General features: G+C 42.4%; 1 long non-coding RNA gene across 1 annotated transcript; it reads left to right on the forward strand.

The window, feature by feature from the left end:
* The first annotated feature begins 10,094 nt into the window (after nucleotides 1-10,094).
* LOC138926064 (uncharacterized) lies at nucleotides 10,095-26,946 on the forward strand. The gene is made up of 3 exons (XR_011442389.1): nucleotides 10,095-10,520; nucleotides 25,660-26,643; nucleotides 26,701-26,946. It is a non-coding gene; the product is annotated as an uncharacterized lncRNA (long non-coding RNA).
* Nucleotides 26,947-27,224: the final 278 nt, after the last annotated feature.

Here is a 27,224-nt window from a genome sequence, read left to right on the forward strand (position 1 = left end):
TATATTGATATTGGTGGGTAGGTGGTTGGTTCATTGGTTGACTGGTTGACTGGCCCTGGCCAAGGGTTTTCCTGTCCAAGGAGCTTAGATCGGTTGGATGGACACATGGCCGGATAAACAAGTGGGATGTCTAGATTATGGCCATTAGCATCACAATTGCCTGACCTCGAAAGTCTTCTTAACTGGACTTTACTAATAATTTCCGGGAAACCAAAAACTTGTTCATTAAGTGTTTTTAATACTCTTGAGAATGTGGTTATTAATTAAGATATATTCGAGAGCCAGACACTCTATAACTTATATATGTTGTAACGCCCTTCCTTTAAAAATCACTCTTAAGTAAAACTCGTGCCACTTGATACCAAACAAACACTTTAATAACCCCCTAGGGTATCAAAAATCAGCATCCTGCATCAGTGGAAAATTCGTTGCCCACTTTTCGGCGTCGCTTAATATGCTTGACCATTGGCATCCTTTTTGGCTTTAACCCATGCAAGTGCCAGAGTCACTGTGTGAGTGTTGTCCCCTGCTGGGTTTCTGCCTCTGTGTGTGTGCTTGTGAGTTGCGACATCGCTGCTGTCACAGAGAGATAACGGTATTATGCTCAATGACAACAGTCCACACAGCTTCCCATGCCCCAAAGCGGGGCACGCCAGAGAAATGGGAGGGGGGAAAGCTACCCCCGGGGGCATGTTAAGCACCGGCCAGTGAAGCGCTCGATTGGCCAATTGCGTTAAACAAATAGACCAACAATAATGCCAATTTCCGTCAAAACCTCCTTTTTGCCCCGCCCCCAATCAGGTGGATTGTAGAGGGCAGTGGGCGGTGGGTGTGGCACTGCAATATCCAGACAATTGTAAATTCTTTGTATGCGGTGGCTAATTTTTTATCAGTTTGTTTTTGCGATCCGCTCCAATATGTTTTCGCTACGTGAGCTCTGTTTGTATGCGGGTGTCATTACGCTGAATTTTTTATAACTTATTAATACCTCAGGAGGCTTAAAAGGACAGCCCTAATTGCCAATGTATTCAGGGTTTGGTCCGAAAACCGATTTCTATATATATATGTGCTACCTCTGCTCGGCTCATTTGAAATTCAATTTTTCGAATTCAGAAGAAAACCGCCTGCTGTTCGGTGGACCAAAGCTGTGGTGCCATAACTCACCATTTTACCATTTTTGCAATTCGAACACACTCGTTTTGAATATGCAATTCCTCCATATATTGATTTTTGCATTGAAATTGGCAGCAAAAGGACGAGAGGAGGATGTGCCAGCCGGGAAAACTGAGCTGTTTTGTTTGGCGCACACTTGGGTTAAAGTTAATTTACAAAGCAAACAGCCGGCTTAAAAATACACTGCCAGTTCTCATTTAAGGTAGAACACAAAAAAATATATATAGTATCCTCGTATATACATAAAAATAGTTATCATGCAACATAATTGCCTTGCGCGAATAAATGGCTTACGGCTGGCAACGAGCTGGAAAAAAATCATGAAGGCAGCTGAGCAAATAGAGCCAGGTTGCGCACCAAAAGGTTGAAAGGTGGCCGCCCTTTCCTGAATTTGTATAAAATATGAAATGAAATAAAAAATCATAGAAGGCACTTGTGTGTGAAGCAAACATTTATGGCTTAATAATGAAATACTGGCCCGACAGCCATTACCTAGACAACAACTGCGCACAAATACAAAAACAAACTGCTTGAAAGTTCTCAGACTCCCAGCGGATTTCCCCAAAAGCTTACAAAATGCGTACAAATTAGCCATGTAGAAGCCACTTTGGCAGCAACATCAGACGGACAACCATCTAGCCCATTGTCCTGGCAATCACCGAAAAGGGCAGACACAATCATTTATGGCGGACTTAGGGGCCCAGAAGTCGACCAATCAGCCCGATAGCCCGGATCCCAATCCGGATCACTGCTGAAGCCTCTCGGTCCAATCACCAAAGCGTGTCTTAACATAATTTTTCTTATGCTTTAGAGCTGCTATTGCCGGCATGTCCTTTTTCCCCGCCTGTCCCAGGACACACAATGCCGGGGCAGTGTACAAAAAATTACATTTACGTGCTTCCAATGTGTAATTAAGGATTATTTTGTGCTCAAGTGCCTGCCACGGCCAACTCTTCTCTGGAGTCACCAGTCACCATTCACCCTTCTCCCTCAACCTCTGACCTCTGTATCCCCCCTCGTGTTGTCTAGGCAAAGTAAATCAGTTCAAAAGGCCAAGCTGCGTGACTTTTTGCCAGCCAGAACAGTTTGTTTTTGTTGCCCCTATGAAAATTGACTAATGACCCTGGCGGCTCTGAAGCTGATGGCCTGAACTGGGTTTTCGGGAATGTTTGGCAAACTCTTTAATTAGATGGGGTTAGCACTGCAAATAGGAGTTCTGTAATATATAATTTCTTATTTGAATAATGCTTATATTTAAAGGAAACAATGCAAGTTCTTGGATTCTTTGTACATTTGATAAGCAGCTTACAGGATTTCCACTTTCTTAGCTTTTAGAGACATAAATGGAAACAAAAATGCAACCAAACTTTTTTTCCACAATTTTGACTTGCTAATTTCAAAGATATTCCCATAGAAAAAGTGAAAATTTGAACCAAATTGGTGCCTTTGAATTCGAAAGCGTGTAAAGTCCTGGAAATCCTGAAAGGGACTAAGACGGACTTAGAACTGCTGTTGTTTTGGCTCGAACACTCGCCTGCTTTCTTATGCACACGTCGTAGCACTTTGTTGTGATGGAGCTGTTGCAGGTTCCCCAGGTCCTAGCTCCCATCTCGGGACCCGTCAGCCACGAGGAGTGAGCTCTCCCAGTGAGCCCCCGGCTTGTGTGTTATGACACGTTCGGCTGGCTATCCGGGGCGGATGGCTAAGCTGCGCTGTATGGTGGCAAGCCGGGGCAAATCCCATGGCTCGATACCTGACGGATAGATGGCCAAAAGGATGTGCCAGCTACAGAAAGGCGAGTGGCCAAGTGAGTAGATGTAGCAACAATTTGCATTATGCACAGTTTAACATGCAAAATGCCACTGGGACCCAGGCATTCGCCTCCAATGACATCGCCCAGGACATGGCTGCGTGTGTGGCATTTGTCAAGCTTGAGGAGCTCAAGGAGTGGAAGGAGTGCAAGGAGGATGGTAGCACAGTTATTAAGCAAATTCATTTCAATCTAATCAAGTTGGTCAAACAAGTTTAAATTGATTTCGCTGGCCGGCGCATAGAAGGACAAAGAAGGGACACTCTTAACGGACAATTAAAATTTACGCCGCAACGACAATGATAATGAGATTTTTAATAACCTCGTAAAGCGTTACCGCGCCACACTCCCTTGGCGCCGGATCCGGTTAAGCGGCGACAATGGGCCACGGACTATGGACTAGGGTGACCACGGCAAAAGTTAAGAAAGCCGGAACGACATGCGCTGGCTGGCAGGCAGGCAGGATAGCTGGAATGGCTGGGATGGCTTACTGGTTGGCTGGCCAAAAAGAAGTAGCCAAATAACCGCAAGCAACAATGTGCGGCTTTGAGGAAATGGAATGGGATGGATGCCTTTCTCCACTTGCCACTTTTCGCATTTCTTTTGATTTTTTTCGCCACTTTTTTTCGCACTGCTTTCGGCTTAATGTTTTTCTTGCGTCGCTGGCTTTTTGTTCTTGGCCATGCAGCAAGAAACGGAAGCTGAAAGGCAAAAGCAGAAACAATTAAAAGTTTCCGTTGGCACTTGCACTTCCTGGCCACTTTTGGCCCGCTGACAGCCCCATCATCTATGCACGGCCAAGACCTGGGCTGTGTGTAGGATTAACCCCATACAATCGGAACTCAATAACCAAGTTAATTAAGGAAGAGTATTCAGAATTCGAATATCCAGCGATCAAGCCTTTCATTACACACTTTTGTTTGATTCTCTTGAATGTCATTTGAGCGTGAAATGAAAATTTTCGGTCAAAATCTTAAACTAATATTTGCTCTGCAAACCGCAAAGGATATTAGGAAACGGAATAAAATATATTTATTTAGGTTGTCAGTTGACAGGCTTGGGAAACTAAACAGGAATAAATGAGGAAAACCAATGTACATCCCCAGGCATGTTCGCCGTTTAAATAGCCAGTTTATTTTATTAAAACATTTAATTAATTTATAAACTGTTACAGGATTTAAATTGGAAATCCTTTCAATAAATTAATGCAAAATCAAATGTCAGAATGGGGCTTCCACAAACCATATCCCCGTGGGCACGGCATAGCTTTGTATTTGAATTTCAACTGGTCAGTTACCAAATATTTCTTTCGGGCCAAGTTTACCAGCATATCTCATCGAATATGGTCAGAAAAGTTTGCTCGGTTGAAGAGATAGCTTTGAATATTACACATACGCTCCGTGGCAGCAAATATCGGACATTGGAGATTGGAACGGAATGCCCTCATTTATCTGGCAGGGTCCATAATTCATTGCACTTCCACCCCAAATGCTGGGAGTCAGCGCCGCAAGTGTTAAATGTGACCACTTAAGAGAATGACAATAGTTTTTAACTTGGCTAGAAGTTTTGGCGTCACCGCAAAGTGGTTTTAGCGCAAATCTCGCTGAGCAACCAGCCAGAAGCAGTCCCACAGCAAAAGCAGAAGCAGCTAAAAACTTTTCCGTATATTCGAATATTATATATGTTCTTATTTTTGTGTGGTGATCGGTGCCAAGTCTGGACCGCTTGCAATTGCATATGTCGAGCTGGAATATGAGAGTTGGAGTTAGAGTTCTAGTTCAGTAGCAGCTGCTGCTGGAAACAATCCAACAACTTGACGAAATATGCTGCTAATACCCGGGGTTTAGCGATGGCCAACAATTGCCGGCATTAAATATGCATGTGACCCATGTGCCCGGCCACACTGGGCAGTGCACCACCGACCAACCAAGTGCGTGCCACAAAATGCTGCGAGACACAATTTCCCAGCCAACGCAGTCATCAGCCAGCGGCGGCGGCATCACCATTTCAAACATATATACACAAAAGGGAACAGGACTAAGGACACAGAACAGAGGACACAGGACACAGGACAGGGGACATTGGACACCGACACGGATATGGCTACGGATGCGGATTGGGAGCACGGACAAACGGATGCGGTAACCTTCCGGTCCGTTGCATGTTGCCGACATTTTGCGGTCACTTATCATCTGTCTCGCTTCAGCTTTAATCGCCCGAAATTAAATTCAAATTTTTGTTGAACCACACATGGACCCATGAAGATCCTCGGAAATTCAAGAATTTCATTTTGAATTTCATTTTGCTTTTGAGTTTACAATTATGACCGAAACAGAATTCCTTAATGAGCGGAAGCAGAGTCCTTTTGCCTTCCAATTAGCAAACCTTCGATCGTCTTTCTCGAGAAAACTGTGCATATTGTGCACATACCTGGCATCGAGAAAACACAACTTGGAAAGAACATGACAGACTTACACAGCACGAAAGGTAGCAAGTGCAGATATTGTTGGTTCATACTGCCTGGTTACTGCTTTTGTTAAGTAATTAATTATCTCCGCAAAGGATTACCGACCCGGACACCAAAAATTACATATGCGTGGCAACAAAGCCGAGCAGCAAATTCAACGAAAACAACAAAGACAGCTAACTTTGGGCGGAGCCGAAGTTTATATACCTTATACTCGTAAGATACTATCACAAAATTAACAATTAACAAGAAAAAAAAAATTATTTTGTCGGATTTTTCGGGCCTGCTTAAGTGTAACCTATGAGAATCGAGGAGGAGGGCGCTTCTTATTAAATCATTATTTAAAAAAATTTTTTTGTTATTTTCTTACTCAACTTAAAATTTTATTAAATAGTTACCAAGTTAAAGAATCTTCTGGAATGTTCTTATATGCAACAAATTGTTTAAATTGTGTTCTTTATTATTATACGACTTTTAAGCGCCCTTTAAAGAGGTCAATGGAAATATGAGTGTTTACATATTTAGATACATAATTCATAATTAGATTCATATACCAAAGTTAAATTATAATACCCTCTGCCAGTGTATAATAAAAGCATAAAGGCTTTGCAGCCTCAAGAGCTGGGATGAACCCAGCCGACACACAAAATCCAATATGTATTCAGGGCTCATTTCCAGCAATGACCTCGTGAGCTGACATCGCAATTCTGGGAGCAACCTGCACCCTACATCATTATCATCAATATTATTACTTTTATCAATATTATTGAGCGTGTAATTATCAAGAGCGGCAACATTAAAGAAGACAGGTTAAAATAAAGGAGGCCAACGAATGCCGGAAAGTAAATATGAAAAGAAGTAAATCGAATTATTGGGAATTTATTCCTCGAATCGTATTATAAAGTGAGAGAGCTTTTCTGATGGCTTTTGTTATAATTTTCAGAGAAAGTTTAAGGATGTGAAATGATGATGCGAAATTGAAGTTGTTATCCTTTAAGGCCTGTGCCTGCATTCCTCATAAATATCATATCTAATAACACAATCAGAAGTCGCCTTCGCAGTGCATGTCACTTGGCTGTCAGCATAAACCAAACACGACAGCCAATCCCCGTTGCCAATCCCCAATCCACGAAAACCAAAAAAATGCTAACTGATCTCAACTGATTGCGTGTCAACATTTTCCGACCCCCCCGAATGACTCCTAGTCGTCGCGTCCAGAAACAAAAACAGTCCCCAAAATGTCAATATATATCAGAGATAACCCTCAACCTTGGCATAAGCCACAAACAAAAACAGCAGCAGCAACATTGGTTAGAAAACTTTCAAGGCCTATTACAATGCTAGCATATGAAGGAGCCACCGAAGGAAAATAATATTTTTTTCGCATCAAAAATGTGCAGAATTTGTTCCTTGCTCTGGGTTTTTTACATTTAATATAAACACATTTAATTTATACAACATGACAGCGACAAGATTCTGGGGCTTAGATTGACGAGGCATAAGCAGATACACAGATACAAAGATACCCAGATACCCTGATGCCCGGAGTGTGAGCGCCTTAGTTGCCTTTCAACTCGGTCTGTAAGACAAGGGACTTGGGACTCGGGATTCAGGATTCCGTATCCGGGACTCGGGATTCACAGTATTCCGAGGAGAAGTGGCATCAACTTTGGCGCATACCTTAAAGAACTTGCAAATTGTCAGCATATCTGTATCTGGTGGCTGGCAGTGGGGGTGTTGCCTTTCTTTGTGTGTTTTTAAGTTTGTTTGACATGACTAAGGGGTGTCTGCCACGCTCCCTGGGTGTGTGTGCGAGTGTGTGTATAAAATTGGAAATACTTTGGGATTATATGCTGATTTAACGCATGGAAACGGAGCCAAATCTTCTAAGGGGGAGGTGGGAATAGCGTCGTTGGTTTTTTTCTTTATCAGACTCCCAGGAGCGTGTGTGCTTGGCCGTTTGTGAAATTGAGCAACTGATGGGGCAAAAGTTGAATGCCGCCATATCTATTTCCCGTCCTCGTTGACTCTTTCAACTCGTATTTGAATAATAAGCCAACTTTCCAGGCCGGGCCCCAAGTTGTGCATTAAACAAATTAATGTCATAAAAATCGGTTGGCAAAAACTTCGCTTAGACACAATTCGCTTAGACTATTGTTGTTTTTCTCCAAATATTTTATGTGTGCCTTGGCCACTCTGTTTGTTTATTGAAAATAAACAAAATTTATTAACAATAAAACTAAACTAAGTGATCATAAAGTCCATTCAGGCGCTTAAGAGCAGCCCATAAACCAATGACAAAAGTAAAAGTTTTCCTCCCACCACATCACGTATACGTCACGTTGTCCCCCAAGCGCCGGAAAGACAACAATCCAATGCACAATTTGCGGCATATGGAAATTGTTGCCGTTTTTAAAAACCAAATGAAATTAAATCTCTTGTATTTTTACCCGCTCCGCTATCCACACATATACCATACAAACAGACAGAGAACACACATGAATATTTTCGTTAAATAAATCCAGCCCAGCCCGAGTGGCATGCAGCAAAACAATTAAAAAAACATTTTGTATATTGCGGCATTTTGGGCCACTCATTCGGTTTCGGTTTGGCTTGGTTTCGGTTTCGTTTTCAATGGTTGTATTGTTACCAACCGTCCCTTTTGGCCAACCGGCCAGCAAACCCGGTTATTTGTAATTGAGTGGCTTTGCACTTCGCTCCACAATTGTTATTAGTTGCAACTTGCAGCACACAAACGCAGGACACGTGGTGCCACATTCATTGGAAGTGATTTTCAATTGAAAGGCGAACAGGCCTTGCAATTTATTTGATGGAAAGTTTCACATTTCCCTCATATATTCAGCGCTCAACACTGGGCCAAGAAAATCAATCAAACTTTTCAATCAATATCCATTATGGCCCAGGGGGCAGACACGGCGCGCGATTTATTGCGATCTGCCCTACAAATTTTCGAGTCAGAGCCCTCCTCCACAATCGCCTGAACTTTGTGCAGATTGCCGTCATTGTCAACATGCATTCAATTGCAAAGACGTCCTCCCACTGCTCAGACTACCCTCCTCATCCGTGGTGCGAGTGGTGTGTGCTATGGCAACTTCATGAAATCCTTTCACACTATTTCATACGTTCGTCGTACCCAACAAGTTTTTATTGCTCTGGCGTGCTTAAAAGTGCCAAGCCAGAAAGCGAAGAACTCTAAATTGTTTTTCCATTGCTACCAGCTACCAACAGCTACCAGAACACCAACAAATTGTATCGAATAGATGCCAGGATTCAGAGGGCAAAACAAAAAAAAAAAAAAACCTGAAACAGAAGCAGAAAAAAAAGCTGGCAACTGTAACCTCACAAGCTGCGTAACGGATGCGGAAACGGAAATCCGATATTATTGCGTTTGTATTGTATTAGAAGTGCGTCGTTCTCTTTCTGTTCCTGCAGGTGTCTCTGGTTTGGCTTCGGCAGCAGTGCCTCTGCTGCTGCCCGTTGTTGATGAAAATTGAAATGTCATATTGGCCCGGCTTTGCATCTGATTCTGGCTTAGACTCACCACGTTGCGACCACGTTGCACATATGAAAAGTGGCGGAAAAAATGTGTGTCTCTTCTTGTTCACATGTGCCACTTCAAAACGAAATTACTTCTCCGTTTTCAGCCTGATCTATCCCTAATTGAAACATGAAACCAGAAAAGTCAGTTTCTTTTAAAAAAATTCTATTTTATTTGATGAAAAATATTCTTACTACAATTGAATACAATTTCACATAGAAATTGCAATTGGAACGTGATCCATATGTTTGAAGGCAACTTTGGCAACTTTTATTGCGACACATTATATTGCTGGACTGGAAGAAGGTACACAGGGTCCTAAATCGCCAGGAAAAAAACAAAATGGCTCGAACAAAATGTTATTTATTGTTGGCCAGGTTGTCAGAGCGCTAATAAAGTGCCAGGGAGTCGGAGCCTAAGCCGGGAATCGTAGCTGTAAACATAACGAATGCCCAGGGGCTACCAACTTTGTTTGACCAACTCCCCGCCATCTATTTGGCACAGGTGCTGTCAGATCTTCTTTCTCCCCCAAGCCCGGACCAGCGCCCCCCCCAAAAAAACAAGCTCAAGTTGCACATTTTTATTTTCTAAGGAAATTTATTAAGTAGACTACAAGACCCTCCCCCAGAGCATGTCAGGGCCACAGGACATTTGGTGGAATATTAAAAAAGATAATTGCCGGGGCTGTAAAGAAATTAGTGCCAACATAATGGGCATATTTCAAATTTCATTTATCAGTTGGCAAATAGAATAAACTGAAGAACAGGGAGGACACGGAGAAGGACACAGAATGTAGTAATTATATTTTCCACTTAAAGTGGAAACATTTGTGTGTCTTGTGCTCGCCAGTTAACCTAAATTTGACTTCACATTAATAATGGCCAAAAACAAACGAAATGAACAATGCATGTGAAGATGGCAGCTGGCTGGCATGGTTTATGTTTTCAATTTCGGGGCCGAGCTTATCATGCATAAATAATCGCAGAAATTGCCGTTTCGCAATCTACCCCAACTAATTTCATCAAAAATAACCATAACAACTTAATTTATGACTCTGTGACTGTACAAAGCCAACTCAAGGCAAGACGTGCCACAAGCAAAAAGCGTAGGTGCAGGGAATTAGCATAGATGCAAGTAATCTACAACTTAAATGAGTTTCTGTCCTGGCTCCTCCTCTCCCACAAGACAGCATTATAAATAAATATTATTTAAAATAAACTGCCAGCTCAGAACTAACCTGTCTGCACTTTGAGCAGCCACTCGACACTCCCGACAGCCCCGTCTCGAAAAGCCAGCCTCCTTGGGATCGAGTTAAGTGCAATTTGAGACACCCACCGACACACCGACCCCCATCCCACAGCCACCTCTCGTCTCTTCATACATATCTGGCTCATTTAACGGCTGCTGTGCTGTGTAATTACCCATTAAGTCGGGCCAGAAGACAGCCCGAATCTGAGGCCGAGACAGCCGTGTACGGGAGGCCGGGTACCGGGTACTACCAACTTTTCGCAGTAAGTAGATTTCGGTTTCGGATTGAAATCGTGTGCATGCAAAATTCCGTCAGTTGCTGCATAATGCAGTTAAATGTGCCAAATAAAATGCCGACTCCATTTAATGGAACTCTAACTTGGTCGGTGAAAGGGTTAATGCATGCAGCAGCATAATTGTATGTCCTTTTTCCCTTCAGACGCTTTTTAGGGCCATAACTTTGAAATAAACCGAAAGTCCTAATTGCGAAACTGGGCAAAAGCAGCCGCAGCTTAATCAAGCCCCTGGCTTCTGGCATTTCTTGCCTTCGGTTTACCAGTTTCTCCAGGACTGACAGGGAGAGCGGTTGAGTCAACGTCAAGGTGACTGTCAGGCCAGGACATCGCAGTCGCAGTCCTTTGGCTGGTCGGTCGCACGCATTTTGACAGGAGGTCGTCTCTCACCGTTTCGCCATTTCGCTGCGGCAACATTTAATCAAGTTTGCAGCTCAGCTGTGTTTATGTCAAGTGTCTATTTGGCAATAACAAACAGACAGATAGCGAGCATCGCACTTTGCAATTTACAAGGCGACATTAATTAAACAAATAAAGTGCAGGTGTCCCCGCAACCACAAAATATCCTCAAAAGGTTGCACACCAAGTCGTAAGATGGAAGGCAACTCGAAAACACACATGAACTGCGAGTCCTGGCTGCTCTTAATGCTGTAGGTATTTGCCACAGGATGGGGCAGATGGTGAAACATCTTTTTTTATGGCCCTTACACCTTGGCCCTGCCTGCCTTTTGACTTCTGGCCCATAATTGAATTTTTTACGCACTCTCATTTGTGTTTGCGTTGATATTAACAAAGCAGTCAGCAGCCAGTCAGTCTCGCCCCTGACTAAGTTTATAAAAAAATAAAGCATAAAAACGAGGGGAGGACCTAGGCCTGTCAACTCGCACACGTCCTGCAACTGTCTATCAATTATAACGTGACTGCTACGCAATTCTTGCCACACTGCCTCCCTGCCGCACCTGCCTCTGCTTCAGTCGCTTTCGCCACCTTGCCACCACCCTACTGTCAAGAACATGAACTTTATTTGAATTCCTTGGTTGTCGCCGCTGCCTGTGGTTCCCATTCATTGGCATCCTCAACGCTTACCTCCAGCCCCACTTTGTTGGCCATTTGAGTTAACTCACACGAAAAGTTGCCACTGCCACTTTTTCTACCAAGTTGCGTTACGTTTTCCGTGTATCTGCCCCCCGTTTCGCTTGTTTGTTTATTTAACAGGAAATTAAAATTTACTCAAAAGGCTACAAATGTAATGGGAGTTACTTTTTTAATGTCTATTAAAATGAAACACATTTCGCATATGTTAACTTTTCCCAGTCACTGTTGCACTGGAACTCTTAAATGGCTTAAAGCTAACTAGGCCTTGTTCAGCTTTAACGGGGGTTTGTTACCTCAAAAAATATAGGTATTTTCTCCTGGATTCTGAACACATTGGGAATGTTGCTTTTGTTGCTAGTTGCATGGCAGCTTGCACTAATTGCAACTTGCAACCCTTCTCCGGGCTTGTTTCTAATAACGGCTGCAGTTGTTGCAATTTCCGACAAAATCTCGTTGCTCCCGTTCTGGGACTTGTAATTTGCCTGGCCGGAGGGCAGGAAGAGGAACTGGGAATCCTTCCTACAGCACATAGGGATTGCTGGCACAATTAAATATTAATTTGAGAGCAGGGAGAGCTCGGCAAGTCCTTGGCACGACTAGCTGACCAATTGCTATCCCCCAAAAACTGCCTCCCTCTTCGGAAGCCATGCCTGTCAGCCACTCAAAATGCTTAAGGAATTTGTTTCAATTTTTGTATAATTTATTAGCTAAATACTTTTAGTTTGAGGGGATTTGGCAGGAAAGTTTAGGACTCGGATGCGCCGTAAGCAGGGCATGCAAGCCGCTTAAGTCCTTAAGTTTATCAAGATCGGTCCGATGCCAAGGCAATAGCCTTGTCCCAGCCTGGCCAACTCCTGGTCAATCTCAATCTGAGAGCTCGTTCCCAGCACTTTTGCCGGCCAGTAGCCTGCTCCTGCTGGCATGACAATCATATTTACGTGACCTGCATGTATAATTAATTCCCAGGCTCGATTTCTGCAGGGAGCGGAGTGAAGCTGTAGGAGCTGTAGGTGAAAGTGACTTAGGAGAAAACTTTTTGCCAAAAATTATATACAAAGCAACACCAACCAACAGCCGGCAGTAAAAGAGGCAAATTCAAAGCCAAAGACAAAGTCAGTATTAGTTGCTGGATGCTGAAGGAGAGGGACTTCCTCTTTCATCTGCGTGCTTGACTTTTTGTTTTGTAAGCAGTTTCTGTTTTCCTTGGCTACTTAACTTTTGCTGCTGAGATTTGGCCAGCCCACCGCCTGCTCGCCCTTCTCTGAGCTAGCCACTGTGAAAATTAAGTCTTGATAAGTTCCACACTCCCACATACAGACAGAAACACAGACAGCAACTGGCCAAGATGCTGATCCGATAATTAAGTTGGCCATTTTGGCAGCGAACCTTGCGGTTGCTTTCATATTAACATGTAAATATGTCATTTATTATGCCTGTCCACTTTGGCATCGGTGGTGCAGTCCTATAATTAGTTTCGAGTGGAGCCTTTTCATTAATGCGGCTAATAAATGAATCCCTCTGATTATGGAAGGCTATTAATAAGCCGAAGATTGTGCCAGAACGTTCGAAATGTTTGGCATGGAACCCCATACTTTTATCTATTATTACCAGAGTTAACCCACGTGAAAATCGTCAATAGTAAGGAGTCATTCCAGGACCTGATAAACACACTCTTACCAGCAGCACTGTGCTTATTTTTATTACATAAACTATGATACAACAACCGGGGAAAGGCAGCTTCACATAGTAATAGTTGTTTTAACCCATTTCCGCCGCCGTCGACTGCTCATTATGACTTTGCGTTTAATGGGCAATAAGGGCCCGGTTTTCCCCACGGTTCTCCACAATTTCCCGGGGTATTCAAGTGCACAGCTTAAGCTTAATAGTCCTGGCTACTGGCAACGGGATCCGGGAGATTCTGACGCCAACCTGGTCCCCTGGCTCCAAGCTCCTGACTCAAAGCTGATGGGCATCGCATCCTCACATTAAAATAAATATTTGCGCTAATCTGTCATTTGTTCGCCTGTATCCTGTCTCCTGTCGCGGTACACCCCTGGTCCTTGGGTTTGTAATTAAAATTTCATATTGATAAGCTAGAATTAGTAGAGCAGGGCAGGGCATTCGCGAAACACATCGAAGAGGTATAATAATATTTTTATAAACCTCTAAAAATAATGTTTTTTCGAGTCCATGATACCCGGTACCCTTGATAACTGACTTTTTTTAAGCTAACTGGAAGAGACTTAATTTGTAGAGTGCTCCCCGAGCAAGAAATGTTCGTATTTTTCTATAATTTCCGAATTGTGTTTCAGGTGCAAGCCAGGCACAACTTTTAATTGGCTTTGCCAACTCCTCCAGGACAAGTGGGCGGCAGTGGGCGGATGGACTTGGTGCTGTTGGTAATTAGTCACAGCCCCTCGCAGCAGCGGCAGCTTCTCCATTTGGTTGATTTATGTAAAACGGTCCCACCATCTATTTCTCATCTGCTGGGCCACCCTGAACCCACGCCCAGTCCACTTGTCATAAATATAATTTTATTGCCGCCCAGAAAAGGCAGCAGTGACAAAAGTGCGCAAAGTGTTTATGCTGGATATGCTGGCGTGTGTTTGTTGGTTCATTCGTTCGTTTGTTTGTGTTCGGATATTAATAATATATTTTTCCATGGCTCAGCACTAAAGCCGAATGCTAGATCCTAGATTGGAATAGTTTTTGGTGGATAATGCGGGGGTGAAAGAAAAAGCTGTGCGAAGTTTTTATTGCCCTGACACCCGCTTCGTTCTAGGTGGCTCCCGAGTCCGCACCCTTTGACCCCATCACCCCACAACTCTCTCTTTCTGTCTCTCATAATCGCATGTTTGACGCTATAAAATCAATTCTTTATCTCTCACACACTGAGAGACTCCGGCGTCAGCACCAGGACATAGCTCCTCCGTCCCATAGCTCCTTACAGTTCAACCAACCAACCAACCAGCGCCTGGTGCGTGTCATAAAAACGATTTGGCCCCAGAGTGACCCCACCCTGAGCATAAAAATGATATTACGACAAGTGTTGTTATTAAGGCCAACTGTAGTAGTCAGCATCCAGCATCTAGCCAAAGTCTGCTGCTGCTGTTGCTGTTGATGAAAGTGGCAAGGCGAAAGGGGAAAGACGAAAGACAACTGCCGGCTCAAACTGTCCCTCCTTCTAGCCTTCTGCGATAACCGTTACAATGCCAAGATATATAAAATTTAGCTCAAATGGCTTTGGCAGCTCTAGCTAAACTTGCCATTTATATGGGACACTCTCGCTCGCCCAGCGCATGTATTCTATGTGGAGGAGGAAAACAAAACAAATTGAAAAGCTCACATAAGCAGGGGAGAAGGGCGATGGCAGCGACCAGGAGGGACAACAGGGCGTATGATTATTGCGCGTGTGGAACAAGCGGAGACAGCCATAAGCGGTTGTATGAATATACACTGTGATCCCAGCTGACTAATGAACAGGGTAGCGTACTTCGTCAAAAATATTTAAAAAATTGTTGTTTAAAAATATGTTTTGAACACTAAAACCTTTAAAGAATTAATTAAGATATCAATTAAAAAGTTTTTAATTTCCTAACCACTTAAAAATTATTTCCAACTAATTAACTAACTTCTCTAACTAACTAACTTTATGGCCAACAAAACCATACTTTACCATCTTGGTTTTGTATATTAATCAAGTAAAAGCCACAACAGACTCTGAAATACAAGTTTAAATTAATAAAATTTTTAAAAATTAAGCCACATGTACATTTAATCAAAAAAGTATTTAATCAAGACAAGAATGTGCGAGTGAAAAGCAACGGTGAGAAGTAATAAAAAAAGCTGTCGCCTGGCATGCAAATTTGTTTATTATGTTTTGATAAAGCGCACAGGAAAAACAAAAAACTAAAAACCGAGAAACAAAAAATAAAAACAAAACCGTATTTGACCAACATGAATATTTAATGCAGCCGCAAAAGAAAGCACACAAAAATTGGGCAAAAGGCAAATCCCTTTCAGCGCACTCGGACGGACTCCAACTAATAACACTGTCAACGTACTCCTGGTATTGCTCGCTTGATAGCCCCAGCCAGCTCCCTTCCTGCAAAAACCGCCTTTTTCACCGCCATCCCCTCCCCAGCCCGATCCAATCTCACCGGAAAAAACTACCATAGAACCCATGCAAATCTGTGTTGACAATGTTTAGCAGACAAAACAGACATAGAAATACGCATGCGGTTGGATTTTCCATGTGAGAGACCGGAGTGGGAAATTAAAATGGGATCTGTGTCGGTTAGATGATATTTTCAGGTTTTAGATGCGTTTAACCCAATTCTGAAGGTTGTAAAATAGTTTAAACAAGATGGAAAGTTATTTCGGGCGGAGCCGAAGTTATATACTCTCGGTTAAGATTAGATATTTGCCTTAAAAATAAAGTTCTCCCCTATAGGGTCCACAGCGATGGCTCTATCTTCCCCGATTCTCATCCGATTCTCAAGCGGAGTACCTTAAACGATTTCTAGATCGATTCTGCACCATTCTGCATCAAAATCCTGAGTCGAAATATTTTTTCGATTTTTTGTCCATTTTTCGTGATGGGATCCCTTGAAAATGGGGTTTTCCCCTATAGGGCCCACAGCGATGGCTTTATCTTCCCCAATTCTCGTCCGATTATCAAGCAGGGTACCTTAAACGATTTCTAGATCGATTCTGCACCATTCTGCATAACAATTCTGAGAGGAAATATTTTTTAGATTTTTTGTCCATTTTTCGTGATGGGATCCCTTGAAAATGGGGCTTTCCCCTATAGGGCCCACAGCGACGGCTCTATCTTCCCCAATTCTCATCCGATTCTCAAGCGGAGTACCTTAAACGATTTCTAGATCGATTCTGCACCATTCTGCATCAAAATTCTGAGAGGAAATATTTTTTAGATTTTTTGTCCATTTTTCGTGATGGGATGCCTTGAAAATGGGGTTTTCCCCTATAGGGCCCACATCGATAGCTCTATCTTCCCCAATTCTCATCCGATTCTCAAGCGGAGTACCTTAAACGATTTTTACATCGATTCTGCACCATTCTGCATCAAAATTCAAAGACGAAATATTTTTTCGATTTTTTGTCCATTTTTCCTGATGGGATCCCTTGAAAATGGGGCTTTCCCCTATAGGGCCCACATCGATGGCTCTATCTTCCCCAATTCTCATCCGATTCTCAAGCAGAGTACCTTAAACGATTTCTAGATCGATTCTGCACCATTCTGCATCAAAATTCTGAGAGGAATTATTTTTTCGATTTTTTGTCCATTTTTCGTGATGGGAGCTCTTGAAAATGGGGTTTTCCCCTATAGGGCCCACATCGATAGCTCTATCTTCCCCAATTCTCATCCGATTCTCAAGCTGAATACCTTAAACGATTTCTAGATCGATTTTGCACTATTCTGCATCAAAATCCTGAAACGAAATATTGTTTCGATTTTTTGTCCATTTTTCGTGATGGGAGCTCTTGAAAATGGGGTTTTCCCCTATAGGGCCCACATCGATAGCTCTATCTTCCCCAATTCTCATCCGATTCTCAAGCTGAATACCTTAAACGATTTCTAGATCGATTCTGCACCATTCTGCATCAAAATTCAGAGACGAAATATTTTTTCGATTTTTTGTCCATTTTTCGTGATGGGAGCTCTTGAAAATGGGGTTTTCCCCTATAGGGCCCATATCGATAGCTCTATCTTCCCCAATTCTCATCCGATTCTCAAGCTGAATACCTTAAACGATTTCTAGATCGATTCTGCACCATTCTGCATCAAAATTCAGAGACGAAATATTTTTTCGATTTTTTGTCCATTTTTCGTGATGGGAGCTCTTGAAAATGGGGTTCTCCCCTATAGAGCCCACATCGATAGCTCTATCTTCCCCAATTCTCATCCGATTCTCAAGCTGAATACCTTAAACGATTTCTAGATCGATTTTGCACTATTCCGCATCAAAATCCTGAGACGAAATATTTTTTCGATTTTTTGTCCATTTTTCGTGATGGGAGCTCTTGAAAATGGGGTTTTCCCCTATAGGGCCCACATCGATAGCTCTATCTTCCCCAATTCTCATCCGATTCTCAAGCTGAATACCTTAAACGATTTCTAGATCGATTCTGCACCATTCTGCATCAAAATTCAGAGACGAAATATTTTTTCGATTTTTTGTCCATTTTTCGTGATGGGATCCCTTGAAAATGGGGTTTTCCCCTATAGGGCCCACATCGATAGCTCTATCTTCCCCAATTCTCATCCGATTCTCAAGCTGAATACCTTAAACGATTTCTAAATCGATTCTGCACCATTCTGCATCAAAATTCAGAGACGAAATATTTTTTCGATTTTTTGTCCATTTTTCGTGATGGGAGCTCTTGAAAATGGGGTTTTCCCCTATAGGGCCCACATCGATAGCTCTATCTTCCCCAATTCTCATCCGATTCTCAAGCTGAATACCTTAAACGATTTCTAGATCGATTCTGCACCATTCTGCATCAAAATTCAAAGACGAAATATTTTTTCGATTTTTTGTCCATTTTTCGTGATGGGATCCCTTGAAAATGGGGTTTTCCCCTATAGGGCCCACATCGATAGCTCTATCTTCCCCAATTCTCATCCGATTCTCAAGCTGAATACCTTAGCTGAACGATTTCTAGATCGATTTTGCACTATTCTGCATCAAAATCCTGAGACGAAATATTTTTTCGATTTTTTGTCCATTTTTCGTGATGGGAGCTCTTGAAAATGGGGTTTTCCCCTATAGGGCCCACATCGATAGCTCTATCTTCCCCAATTCTCATCCGATTCTCAAGCTGAATACCTTAAACGATTTCTAGATCGATTCTGCACCATTCTGCATCAAAATTCAGAGACGAAATATTTTTTCGATTTTTTGTCCATTTTTCGTGATGGGATCCCTTGAAAATGGGGTTTTCCCCTTAAGGGCCCACAGCGATGGCTCTATCTTCCCCAAATCTTATCCGATTCTCAAGCTGAGTACCTTAAACGATTTCTACTATTAGTGCTAGTTCCAAAAGGCTTTTTTAAGAATAGTATTTAAAATGCCTTTTATTACACTGCCACTAAACTGCCATGCAAAATAGACCTCCTTATTCCGTTAACCATTCTTTATAGCTGTGAGACTTCACCGCCCACATAAATAAAAGAAAAAAATATATTAGAAATGCTTCAGGTAAGAAAAAGTGTTAGCTCGAGTATATAAATGCGGTTTTTAAGCTGCAAAAATTGTTTTTGATTGCATTCGTGCAGCAAATTGCATAAAATATTGAAGAGCCATGGAGCAAAAGTCGATCTACGTGCTCCATTTCATTTGTGCTCCTCCCAGGCAGTTCTGTTTCGATTCCACTACTATATGTACCATACTCGTACGTACATATATATGCAACTGGATGTGGAGAGCCAAAGCCAAAGAACTCTTTAAATTATGGCCCTAGTTTCTCGTGTGATTTATGCGACTTTTGAAGCACGAATGCCTGCCACGCCAGGGGTCTTGGCTGCATGGAATTAATGAGAGCCAAGCCACATGCTGACTAAGCTGCAACACGGTCATTTTTGTATCTCAGTTGTCATTTCCGCTACTTGCTGGGATCCGCATTGAATTAACGTAACTGAAAACTAGTAGACAGCCAGCCAAGATATCGATTTGATTTTAATAAGTCTGCGACAGAAACACAGAATGCAATTAACTTGTTTTAGACAATGACCTCGTCCTGGACGACGGGCTAACAAAAGTAATCAAGTGGCGTAGTTAATTGTTGTAATTTAGAGCAGACAGTAGCTAATTAGGATAAATTAACTGCATTGAGTGCTGCTGCTGCTGCTGCTGGTTTTACTTTTGGCCGTTCCACATGGCGTATACTTAATGTTCGCCAACGCCCGATAACCGAATGCTATTCTGGTGACAATTTCGTACTGGACAGGGGGAAGCCCGTGGTTTGATTTGGTTTGCTTTGGTTTGGTTTGGTAGTGGCACCTGTACCCCAGCAGAGTCAATGCAATTGGCCAACGATATGATTGCCCAACTGGGTCCAGGGTGGATAGGGTGTAAATGAAGATAAAATTGGAATTCCGGAACTTAAAGCTTTAAGTGAGCGTGGAGTGGTAACCAAGGGGACTGTCAAACTTGATTCCGTTCCATAAACATTATACGCACATTTGCCGTCCACCTCTGGCAATCGGTTGTGGTTTTTCCTCACAGTTCATTGTTGTCGGTCCTGATCCGGGTCCTGGCCCTAGTCCTGGCTCAAATAATGGCATTTTCATTGAATTTTACGCGCCAAAGTCAAAAAGTTGTTTGCGCGAACTTTTTGCAGTAATTGCATTGCGCTCTCTCCTATCACGGTCTCTGTCTCTGTGACCTCTGACCTGTAACCTCAGATGCGACTAATGAAGTTGGGCCCACAGCAAAATGGCAAATGACATTTGAAAAGTGCTGGCCATGCGTACGGCTAATGACCAGTTTTCAAGTGAAGTTCAAAGTCTGACTGGAGGCTGAAGACTGGAGGCTGGAGACTGGAGGCCGGAGGAGTGGCAAGTGAATTATGAAAATTGCCCTCAGAAACTCACAACCTACGTCCGTACGTAACCCGGCCCGCCCCAGGATCCCATTCAGACTCGAGTGTAGCAAATTAGGCGCACTGAATCGACATTACAAGCACGTTGGAGCTGCTCTGCTACACAGAACACCTTTACCCAACAGAAAAAATCCTGGGACCAGGACATGTGAGGTAGCGGGCGGGTTCTTTTTTCGGAACTTCACCAAATCACTTACAATATTTGGACCCGCAGTACGTGCAGGGCTTAGGAATCGTTGTGGCTTCACTTCCTGTCTTCCCTTATTTTCCACCAGCCTCCAGCCCTCGCAGGACTCCCTCCCACACTCCTGTGTCATACGCATCGAAGTATCTGCTACCCCTACAGCTGTTGGTTCTTCGTGGAGTTTTGCGCTTCTCGGCAAAGTTAATTTTCTTAGCGTCAAGCGTGAAATCGATATGGCCGCGAGCTGTTTCATAAGTTGAATTGAAACTCTGAAAATTGTTCAGGTTGCAGTTTTCCGTTTCTCTTTCTTGATTTTTTTTTTCGCCGCCGCCCCATCTTGGCTTTTTATTTTTTGGTCTTCTTGTTGCGTGAGTTGATAAATAAAATACTCAGAATTCCTGACTTGGCCGTAGGGATTGATTCTTTTGGTTCGGGCGGGGTTTTCCTTTTCATTTTTTTCATTTTAGCACTGACTCTGGTAAACTTTGGGGCGGCTAATAAAAATTTCCCGACTTGAGAGCAAACAAGTTTCGCTGGATCTACCATTTTTTTTATAACAGCTATTTGATTTTATTTATATTTTTTGCGAATAAGTTGGCCGCTTTGTGGCACACCAGCAAATTAAGTTAATAATAAAACAGTTGCTGGGGTTACGTTTTCCAGCATTTTTTGGTCCAAGAAGAAAGTTGTGAAAAAGTTTTTTGTTTAATTTGCGAAGCAGCGGCGGCGGTGGCGGTGGCGACGAAAAATCCTTAAAGTTTTGCCATCGCATTTTGAATTTAAAATTAATATTATAAACTTTGATTTATTGTCGCCCTGACGCCAACGAGTCGCCAGTCGAATATGCCAAAAGTTATTCGGTTTTTCGAAGGAACCGAGCAGGGCAGGGGGGCTTGAAGATATGAAGTACAGCAAAACAAAGTGTTGTATTAACATAATGTTTTACTTTATAATATTTCTTTTTTATTTCCACTGCCGCCGTTGCTGCGACAGTCGATAACAAAAGTTTTGGCAAAGCAAACTTGGATAAGGCAAAAAAAAGCTTCAGATCTCCCAACGAATTAAAAGATACCCTTGACTTTTTATACAATATCTAAAATTTCAAATCTTTAAGCACCCGTTGAACTTCCCTGTAAAAGGTATTATTTTCTCATAATCCATAGGTAATGATTTTTTCAGTGAAAAAGCTTCAAGTTACATTCTTAGTAAAGAATCAGAAACATGCCACCCTCTGCGGCAGAGTCTAGGGTGGCATAAAAAGCAAAGTTGAATTGAATTTACCAACTGAAGTTTTTGAATATATTTCGTTGACTATGCCTGAAGTTGATATCTGAGACGGTAGCTATGACAGTGCCATAGTCCCTCAGTCCACCAATTCCAGCGACATCTCCGCATAATTCCCGCAGTATTGTCACCTTAGCAATGCGCTTGGAAGTTGCCAAAGTCGGCAACCGTTTAGGCAACATTTTTATGGCTCATTAGAGCAGACGTGGCAAATAGGTTTTCGGGCCGAGACTCTTGTCAAAGCTCTTTGATCTCCAGGCCACCGATGCCGCACTGATGATGATGATGACACCGCGGTGGGGTAGGGGTTTGTATCGAAAATACCCCTAAAAACCAACCGCCGGCAAAGCCACTTCCTACATGTCGCGCATATCAAATGAATCCTGCCCCCGAGAATCCCAAAGAGTAGCTACAAATTCGTTTATAATTTCCACCAGATTCCAGATACATGGGTAGCTTTATCTTCCAGTTAAAAGATTTCCTATTATTCCTCACAATTGTAGTGCAAAATAAACCCGAAAAAAATAAAACTATAATCCACATGAGTGCCATACGAATTTGCATTGATTTTTGTTGAGATTTTAGTGAAGCGGAAGAGGAAAAACCAATAAGAGGAAGCTCTGCTGGCCAACCACTTGAATTTTCAATAGTTTTCCTTCAAGTGTTGAGCAAATATGCATTCACAAATATTTTAAATGCAAATTGCCGAAAGGCATTGCTTTCGGCCCGAAGGACAATAGAAGGATGGACGATATTATTAAGAAGGATGAGCCTGGCTTAACCACATTTGATTTAAATATGTCAGCTTTGTTTTGTGATAAAGGTAGGCAGCATTAGAGACACTCAGTTGCATAAACTTAATTAACAAATGGTCCTGGGCCAGGACACTGTCCCAGATTGATGGGCCATATCAAATTTGTGACATTCCTGAGCCCTTGGCTCGGGTCTCTGTGATTTAATTAGACGCTTAACGTGTTTGCATTTAATTTAGTGTCCCTCCTGTTTTTTTCTCGTTTTTGTTTACTATTTTATTTGGCATTATTTTGTGCCACTTTAAGCCGTTTACACGCATGCATAAATCTTCGGCCCGGCCCCGGCTCTAATTATCTATAGGCCGGCATCAGTTGGACCCACATTTCAGTCAGTCCCGGGGATTAGTCCCTTCAGTGTTTTAAAAGCAAAAGGGGAATGGGAGGAGGCCGGTCGGGGAGCATATGTCCCCAAAGCAGAGGTGATAAATTACCATCGGCCAAGGTGTCATATTAAAACCAGCATCCGCACACACACCCAGACACACCCCGCTCAAACGAAACCTCAAACATGTGGCACTGCCCTTTTAAATAAACCTCAAGTCCCAGTTCACCTCCCTGCATCCGAGGAGCCCTGGCAGCCAGGATCTCCCAGCCACCTTGCCACCCTGCCACCACCTCCACTGTGCATAACTAACGAGCTGAAGGCCAAATGGAGCTGCTCCGACGGCAACCGCAAATCCAAAACCAAATCAAAAAGGGTCTCTTGGCTGCTTATCACACGGCCATAAAGTCAGCCTTGGCCTCCCCAAAACCACTTTCCTCCCAGCCTCACGTGTCTGCCCCACCTGAGATGCTGCTGCTCATTTGAACTATTTAATATTGGCACCTGCCCAGGGGCCAACGAAAGCCAATTCTCCCCAAAAGGGTCACTTAAATATTTAATGAGTTTTCTTTTTTCGATATTGAAGATTTTATAATAAAGTTTACGTTGTTCTTAATAATTAAGTAGCTGATCAGGCTAATAAACTAAACAATCCCAATACCCACTAGCAAATGATATAGTTCCATCACTGAGACATGTCCTTGCCCTGGATTATCCTTATTTTATCTCATTGCACGTTGGTTGACCAACTTTTGCAAACATTTGTTTGTATTACTTTTTTGCGGGGAGCCATCGTAAATTTCAATTCCAGCCACTTAGCTCACAGCGCCAAAAGATTATGCGACACAACCTTGCCGCCGAAATGAAGTCAAATTGCCAACACACACACTCTCACACACTGAGAGTTGGCAAATGAGTAAAATACAGGATAGCAGGAGGTAAGAGCAAATGAAATTTGTTTTTCTTTGCTTTTGGCTAATTAAAATGTTGATAAAAGCCAGCGGGAAAAATAAAGAAGACACCAAAACATTTTTACAACGCACCGTTTGACTTCTTTTGTGGAGTCAATTTCAGCAACGGATGGCATAATAAATAAATAAATAAAATTACATTTACATATGTATATGTATATGTGTCTGTGTATGTTCTTCTGGGTGTGGGTGGGAAAGGACCCAAGGACTGGGGATGTGTGTACGGGCGGGCTTGTTTACGCCTTTTAACCCTTTCGAATCAACACAGACCGCAAAGCTCGTGGCCTGTGTAAACACATTAATCATACAACTGCCACAGACAGAGATCGAAAGTGTTCGTCCCCTCTCGGTCTCTTCTCGCCCGATTCCCGCCAGGAGTCACCAGTATCCTTGCTCCCTGGTGCCCTCCATCGGTTTTGGCAGTCATAAGCAGCACACGGTTGAGGAAATTAAAAGCGAAAAGCAAGAGCTCGCCAAAAAAACGAGGAAAAGTGTATAGTGGGGGTTGATATGGTAGAGTTTTTGGACTATATGATACCCCATACTCATACACATAGCCATTTGTAGCATACTTTTAGCCTGATAGAATATACCCCAGAAACACCACGAGTACCGGGTATATAAACCAAATAACAATACAGGAAGAGCAGAGGAAGAAACAAAAAAAAACCATCAGGATGCTGGAAACAAAGCGAAAGAGCAGCAACATCGAAGGATACGACACGTGTGACTCGGACTTCCAAATAATATGCAAATACTTTCCCTAACTCTGCCACCTTCAACCTCCAACCTCTCCGGCACATTTTGGGTGCAAATGCAAATTTTCCCGCCCATCAAAGACGGTCTGCGGTCTCATTTGTATTTTGCGGCGCCCGAACAACTGTTATTATTACATTTTCCACTAATTGAGTTGATTAAAGGACATCGAACAACGACATAGACACACTATACCTCCGCAATATGTAACCAAAAATATAATAGATGTATGTGTGTGGAAAAATAGTAGTGCCGGCAGGTCGAAAAAAGACATTTTAGGTAATTAAATTATATATACACAAAGGAGCATGGCGGCATGGTGGTATGGGGGCAAAAGTATTTCGGTGAAGCCCCATAATAAACCACTTACCCGCTGTGCAAGAAGCAAAATAAACTTTTCTCCCAACTCGGAAGGAATTTCCTTGTCAGTTCTTCCTTTCGTTTTTGCTTTTCTTGCTTTTGTCGTGAGCGGGTTCCGCTCCTGTGTCTATTTGCCTGAAGCCGGCAATAAGTTGACAATTTGCAAATTATGAAAGTAAATAAGTGAAATAGTTTCTGAGTTCTGGAAACCCCAAAAAAAAGCAACCTCCCCTCTTAGACAGCCACACACATCTGGTGGTAGGTACAACAAATAAACACGACTTGCAACAAATTGAAATGATGTATTAGGCCGCCAGGGATTAACGCCCAACTAATAAATCTCTTCGGGCCGAAGGAGTCTTGGGGGCTTCGGCCTGACAGGGGGCCACCAGGACACTACTGCTCCTGCTGCCACCGCACAACAAAATCCCCATTCATATATTAATAAGACACAGGGAAAGTTATGCGGCTCTTCCATATGTCTCCAACTTATTTCACGGTTTCCTTGCAATTTGTCGTCTGGGGTCAATAGACCCAATCTGAGGCATTAGGTTGACAGTTGTGAATGAGACTTTTGGCAGTGTGTGGGTGGGTGTTGGGTTGTCAAGGATTTGCCGAAAATAGATTTGATAGAAAAGCGAGTAATTTAAGCTGAAACTTGATGGAATTTACTTATTCTTTGATTTAAACATTACAGATCCTTTTGAGAGTCCGAAATAAAAACAGGCAACCGGCACCATCGCTGATAACCAAACGAAGGAGTCGTCCTGCCTTGAGACAAAGCCAAAGTGTCAGAAATTTTATGTTGCTGTTTGTGTTCGCTTGCCATAAAAATCTGGAAAAAAAACAATATGCTCCAACCCATTCCGCTTGCCGACTAACTTAAAAAACTAGTCAAGCAAAAGTCAAACTCTTATCAGCAACAAAGTGCCAGAAAAAATAGAGGAAAAAACAAAGAGTACCCTCTCGAGAAAAAAATGAAAATTGTGAAAACTGTGGAAACTTCAAGGCGATATGCCGAAGTGCGGCTTTAAAGTTTTTCCCATCCGCTCCGTTTGGATTCTCGGGTCCTCTTCAGGAATCTTCAGCGTCGAACTGGCGACACTTTTCCAGTTCAACTGTCGAGGTGTTGGGCGGCTGTCGGCTAGGATGTGGGCGTCGACTGGTCCTGCTCTATCCTGGGTAGCAGGGGGCGTGGCAAAGGGCGGGTCGGAGCAACTGTCATAAATTCAAACACAAATTCGGGTCTTGTTTATGCTGCCATTTGCTTGACGCGGCAACTGGCCTGACACTGATAAACAATTCACACCCTGACGAACCTATATCTGAATATATATCTATATATATACATTTTGGATGTGCCAGAAGCAGCCAGCACGAAAAAAAAGGAGGACAAAAAAATGGCTTTTTAAAAAATTACATTAAATGTGTGCGCTTGAGTGGGCAGGAATTTATATTTCGTTGCAGAAGGTCCTTGGCATTCTCTCCATTTTGATGTCGTCCATGTGGCGGACTCGGCAATACCAACAGCCAAAAATTGCAGAGAAAGAAATGGATATTTAAAACAAAAAATTAAGCAATAAAATATGAAATAAAATGTATAAATAAATATTTAAGAAAAGTCACTAATTAAAAGACAGTTTATATTAAAAAAGCCAAATTGCTTGAGCTTGCTTGTAAGGTAAAACAAGATAGTACCTTCATTTTATGGCTTATAATTTTTTTTAAATATTTTTAGATTTATTTTCTAGACTTATAAACCTTTTCTCCTTGTACAAGGACCAAGGTCCAGAGACATCTCCAACGGCTGGGCAATCAATAGCAACCGAAACAGGCGAAACAAATTGCTCGCTGGACTATGCAATTCCAGTCGAAATGAGCCAGCGACTTTAAGGCATACATCATGGAAAATTACTTGGCCATAATTATAATTATAAAACTAATTAGCTAACAGATAAACAGAAATGTATTTGGCTCTCTGCAAATAAAATATATGACATCATAATATCAAATTAAAGCGAGGAAATACTTTAATGTTTTATTTCATTCCCATTTAAAAAAAAAATAATCCCTTAGCCATGATTTGTAGCAACCAATTAGTGGCTGCTCTTTTGAGGCAAACTTCAAAGTAAATACCCGGAAAACGAAATAAAAAATGGGAGAAAAAATAATTGTCATGATGCGGAATGGGCCAAAGTTAATTGCAGCTGGCATCAGTCATTTCCCATGCGATTGGCATCGTTGGCAACGCGGCAATTGATC

Source organism: Drosophila bipectinata, chromosome 2R (genome assembly GCF_030179905.1).
Source record: "Drosophila bipectinata strain 14024-0381.07 chromosome 2R, DbipHiC1v2, whole genome shotgun sequence".
In the NCBI taxonomy this organism is placed as follows: Eukaryota; Metazoa; Arthropoda; class Insecta; order Diptera; family Drosophilidae; genus Drosophila; species Drosophila bipectinata.